Source organism: Oncorhynchus gorbuscha, linkage group LG05 (genome assembly GCF_021184085.1).
Source record: "Oncorhynchus gorbuscha isolate QuinsamMale2020 ecotype Even-year linkage group LG05, OgorEven_v1.0, whole genome shotgun sequence".
Lineage (NCBI taxonomy): Eukaryota > Metazoa > Chordata > Actinopteri > Salmoniformes > Salmonidae > Oncorhynchus > Oncorhynchus gorbuscha.
In genome coordinates, this window is record NC_060177.1 from 9,924,565 (window position 1) to 9,930,564 (window position 6,000).

Sequence of the window (6,000 nt, forward strand, 5' to 3'; positions counted from 1 at the left end):
CTCCAGCACATACTCCTAAATGATACTATCCCAGGCCTGCTAACACTCCAGCACATACTCCTAAATGATACTATCCCAGGCCTGCTAACACTCCAGCACATACTCCTAAATGATACTATCCCAGGCCTGCTAACACTCCAGCACATACTCCTAAATGATACGATCCCAGGGCTGCTAACACTCTACCACATACTCCTAAATGATACGATCCCAGGGCTGCTAACACTCTATCACATACTCCTAAATGATACTATCCCAGGCCTGCTAACACTCTACCACATACTCCTAAATGATACGATCCCAGGGCTGCTAACACTCTATCACATACTCCTAAATGATACGATCCCAGGACTGCTAACACTGTGCAGTCAAGAATGGAACAATGGCACAGTGAGCAAAGCAATATGTTTGGCCCGTTTCAGTAAGTCCAATGCATTTCCAGTCATTTTTCATGACCGAAGACGTCTTTCTAGCTAAAAACAATTGTTTTGTGTTTCTGTGCGTGTGTGTGTGTGTGTGTGTGTGTGTGTGTGTGTGTGTGTGTGTGTGTGTGTGTGTGTGTGTGTGTGTGTGTGTGTGTGTGTGTGTGTGTGTGTGTGTGTGTGTGTGTGTGTGTGTGTGTGTGTGTGTGTGTGTGTGTGTGTGTGTGTGATTGTGTGTGTACTCCTCTGTGAGTGTGTTATGTGTATACATGTGTGTGTGTGTACATACACATGCTAGTGTGTGTGTGTTTGCATTTGTGCATGCATGGGTGTGTTTTGCATGGTCATGCGTGTATAATGACAGGCAACTGCATTTGAGAATGGTTGGCTAAAATACTGCTTCAGAGAGGCTGTGATAAATTGGGTCAGTATTACAAATGTCCCAGGTATGAGAAAGAGAGAGAGATAAAGAGCGCGAGAGAGAGAAACATCTGGTTGGAAGAAAGAAATAAAGGACAGGAGGGAGGGAAATAAATCTGTGTTTATGGCATGAGTCTTTTACAAGTGAGTATGGTCTCCACAGCGGTCTCCACATTCTGCTCTAATTACTATATTGATCCAGATCCAGTCACGTCAGACCAGTGATTACTGTATTAACTCAGATCCAGTCAGACCAGTGATTACTGTATTAACTCAGATCCAGTCAGTCAGACCAGTGATTACTGTATTAACTCAGATCCAGTCAGTCAGACCAGTGATTACTGTATTAACTCAGATCCAGTCACATCAGACCAGTGATTACTGTATTAACTCAGATCCAGTCAGTCAGACCAGTGATTACTGTATTAACTCAGATCCAGTCAGTCAGACCAGTGATTACTGTATTAACTCAGATCCAGTCAGACCAGTGATTACTGTATTAACTCAGATCCAGTCAGTCAGACCAGTGATTACTGTATTAACTCAGATCCAGTCAGACCAGTGATTACTGTATTAACTCAGATCCAGTCAGTCAGACCAGTGATTACTGTATTAACTCAGATCCAGTCAGTCAGACCAGTGATTACTGTATTAACTCAGATCCAGTCAGACCAGTGATTACTGTATTAACTCAGATCCAGTCAGTCAGACCAGTGATTACTGTATTAACTCAGATCCAGTCAGACAGACCAGTGATTACTGTATTAACTCAGATCCAGTCAGTCAGACCAGTGATTACTGTATTAACTCAGATCCAGTCAGTCAGACCAGTGATTACTGTATTAACTCAGATCCAGTCAGACCAGTGATTACTGTATTAACTCAGATCCAGTCAGTCAGACCAGTGATTACTGTATTAACTCAGATCCAGTCAGACAGACCAGTGATTACTGTATTAACTCAGATCCAGTCAGTCAGACCAGTGATTACTGTATTAACTCAGATCCAGTCAGACAGACCAGTGATTACTGTATTAACTCAGATCCAGTCAGTCAGACCAGTGATTACTGTATTAACTCAGATCCAGTCAGTCAGACCAGTGATTACTGTATTAACTCAGATCCCAGTCAGACCAGTGATTACTGTATTAACTCAGATCCAGTCAGTCAGACCAGTGATTACTGTATTAACTCAGATCCAGTCACGTCAGACCAGTGATTACTGTATTAACTCAGATCCAGTCACGTCAGACCAGTGATTACTGTATTAACTCAGATCCAGTCACATCAGACCAGTGATTACTGTATTAACTCAGATCCAGTCACGTCAGACCAGTGATTACTGTATTAACTCAGATCCAGTCAGTCAGACCAGTGATTACTGTATTAACTCAGATCCAGTCAGACAGACCAGTGATTACTGTATTAACTCAGATCCAGTCAGTCAGACCAGTGATTACTGTATTAACTCAGATCCAGTCAGACAGACCAGTGATTACTGTATTAACTCAGATCCAGTCAGTCAGACCAGTGATTACTGTATTAACTCAGATCCAGTCAGTCAGACCAGTGATTACTGTATTAACTCAGATCCAGTCAGACCAGTGATTACTGTATTAACTCAGATCCAGTCAGTCAGACCAGTGATTACTGTATTAACTCAGATCCAGTCACGTCAGACCAGTGATTACTGTATTAACTCAGATCCAGTCACGTCAGACCAGTGATTACTGTATTAACTCAGATCCAGTCACATCAGACCAGTGATTACTGTATTAACTCAGATCCAGTCACGTCAGACCAGTGATTACTGTATTAACTCAGATCCAGTCACATCAGACCAGTGATTACTGTATTAACTCATATCCAGTCAGTCAGACCAGTGATTACTGTATTAACTCAGATCCAGTCACATCAGACCAGTGATTACTGTATTAACTCAGATTCAGTCAGTCAGACCAGTGATTACTGTATTAACTCAGATCCAGTCAGACCAGTGATTACTGTATTAACTCAGATCCAGTCAGTCAGACCAGTGATTAATGTATTAACTCAGATCCAGTCACATCAGACCAGTGATTACTGTATTAACTCAGATCCAGTCAGACCAGTGATTACTGTATTAACTCAGATCCAGTCAGTCAGACCAGTGATTACTGTATTAACTCAGATCCAGTCAGACCAGTGATTACTGTATTAACTCAGATCCAGTCAGTCAGACCAGTGATTACTGTATTAACTCAGATCCAGTCAGTCAGACCAGTGATTACTGTATTAACTCAGATCCAGTCACGTCAGACCAGTTATTACTGTATTAACTCAGATCCAGTCACGTCAGACCAGTGATTACTGTATTAACTCAGATCCAGTCACATCAGACCAGTGATTAATGTATTAACTCAGATCCAGTCACGTCAGACCAGTGATTACTCTATTAACTCAGATCCAGTCAGACCAGTGATTACTCTATTAACTCAGATCCAGTCACTTCAGGCCAGTGATTACTGTATTAACTCAGATCCAGTCACGTCAGACCAGTGATTACTGTATTAACTCAGATCCAGTCAGACCAGTGATTACTCTATTAACTCAGATCCAGTCAGACCAGTGATTACTGTATTAACTCAGATCCAGTCACTTCAGGCCAGTGATTACTGTATTAACTCAGATCCAGTCAGTCAGACCAGTGATTACTGTATTAACTCAGCTCCAGTCAGTCAGACCAGTGATTACTGTATTAACTCAGATCCAGTCACATCAGACCAGTGATTACTGTATTAACTCAGATCCAGTCAGTCAGACCAGTGATTACTGTATTAACTCAGATCCAGTCAGTCAGACCAGTGATTACTGTATTAACTCAGATCCAGTCAGTCAGACCAGTGATTACTGTATTAACTCAGATCCAGTCAGTCAGACCAGTGATTACTCTATTAACTCAGATCCAGTCAGTCAGACCAGTGATTACTGTATTAACTCAGATCCAGTCAGTCAGACCAGTGATTACTGTATTAACTCAGATCCAGTCACGTCAGACCAGTTATTACTGTATTAACTCAGATCCAGTCAGTCAGACCAGTGATTACTGTATTAACTCAGATCCAGTCAGTCAGACCAGTGATTACTGTATTAACTCAGATTCAGTCAGTCAGACCAGTGATTACTGTATTAACTCAGATCCAGTCAGACCAGTGATTACTGTATTAACTCAGATCCAGTCAGTCAGACCAGTGATTAATGTATTAACTCAGATCCAGTCACATCAGACCAGTGATTACTGTATTAACTCAGATCCAGTCAGACCAGTGATTACTGTATTAACTCAGATCCAGTCAGTCAGACCAGTGATTACTGTATTAACTCAGATCCAGTCAGACCAGTGATTACTGTATTAACTCAGATCCAGTCAGTCAGACCAGTGATTACTGTATTAACTCAGATCCAGTCAGTCAGACCAGTGATTACTGTCCATTAACTCAGATCCAGTCACGTCAGACCAGTGATTACTGTATTAACTCAGATCCAGTCACGTCAGACCAGTGATTACTGTATTAACTCAGATCCAGTCACATCAGACCAGTGATTAATGTATTAACTCAGATCCAGTCACGTCAGACCAGTGATTACTCTATTAACTCAGATCCAGTCAGACCAGTGATTACTCTATTAACTCAGATCCAGTCACTTCAGGCCAGTGATTACTGTATTAACTCAGATCCAGTCACGTCAGACCAGTGATTACTGTATTAACTCAGATCCAGTCAGACCAGTGATTACTCTATTAACTCAGATCCAGTCAGACCAGTGATTACTGTATTAACTCAGATCCAGTCACTTCAGGCCAGTGATTACTGTATTAACTCAGATCCAGTCAGTCAGACCAGTGATTACTGTATTAACTCAGCTCCAGTCAGTCAGACCAGTGATTACTGTATTAACTCAGATCCAGTCACATCAGACCAGTGATTACTGTATTAACTCAGATCCAGTCAGTCAGACCAGTGATTACTGTATTAACTCAGATCCAGTCAGTCAGACCAGTGATTACTGTATTAACTCAGATCCAGTCAGTCAGACCAGTGATTACTGTATTAACTCAGATCCAGTCAGTCAGACCAGTGATTACTCTATTAACTCAGATCCAGTCAGTCAGACCAGTGATTACTGTATTAACTCAGATCCAGTCAGTCAGACCAGTGATTACTGTATTAACTCAGATCCAGTCACGTCAGACCAGTTATTACTGTATTAACTCAGATCCAGTCAGTCAGACCAGTGATTACTGTATTAACTCAGATCCAGTCAGTCAGACCAGTGATTACTGTATTAACTCAGATCCAGTCAGTCAGACCAGTGATTACTGTATTAACTCAGATCCAGTCAGTCAGACCAGTGATTACTGTATTAACTCAGATCCAGTCAGTCAGACCAGTGATTACTGTATTAACTCAGATCCAGTCAGTCAGACCAGTGATTACTGTATTAACTCAGATCCAGTCAGTCAGACCAGTGATTACTGTATTAACTCAGATCCAGTCAGTCAGACCAGTGATTACTGTATTAACTCAGATCCAGTCAGTCAGACCAGTGATTACTGTATTAACTCAGATCCAGTCAGTCAGACCAGTGATTACTGTATTAACTCAGATCCAGTCACGTCAGACCAGTAATTGCTGTCTTTTCAGAGTTCTTGTGAATGTTCCCTCAAAAAAATGTAGTCACTGAGCAAATCTCAGGTCTGCTGAGCGCAACCTTGAACGTTGTCAAAATTCTGTGCAATTTCCGGCAAGCATCTACTGTGATAAATGTAGGGCTTGACATTAACCTGCTTATCCACTTGTCCTTCAGACAAGGTGGTGACTGAACATGTTGTTGTGTTGTTTGATGCAAGAAAACACTTTACAAATTAAAACATTAAATTCATCATTATTCCCATGCCATTATTACAGAGAATCATAAAAAAGTGTGCTACCCTCTGCCTATTGGCTACTTAGCTTTTTCAAGCCTGTCTCAAAATACAACACTGCCCCTTTAAGACAAAAAAGCCCTGTACCTGACTCACTTTTCAAAGATGTCTAGAAATGCACACATTTTGTGCTCTTGTAAGACGTAATCACTCTCCCATTGCTGACTACAAATGATCTACATGTTCAAATGTG

The 6,000-nt window shown here is 41.3% G+C and overlaps 1 protein-coding gene across 1 annotated transcript in view; it reads left to right on the forward strand.

Annotated features, from left to right (window-relative positions):
- The window catches only part of LOC124035405 (A disintegrin and metalloproteinase with thrombospondin motifs 17-like), a 239,411-nt gene that overhangs the window by 105,954 nt on the left and 127,457 nt on the right, over window positions 1–6,000 (forward strand). The window lies entirely within an intron of this gene.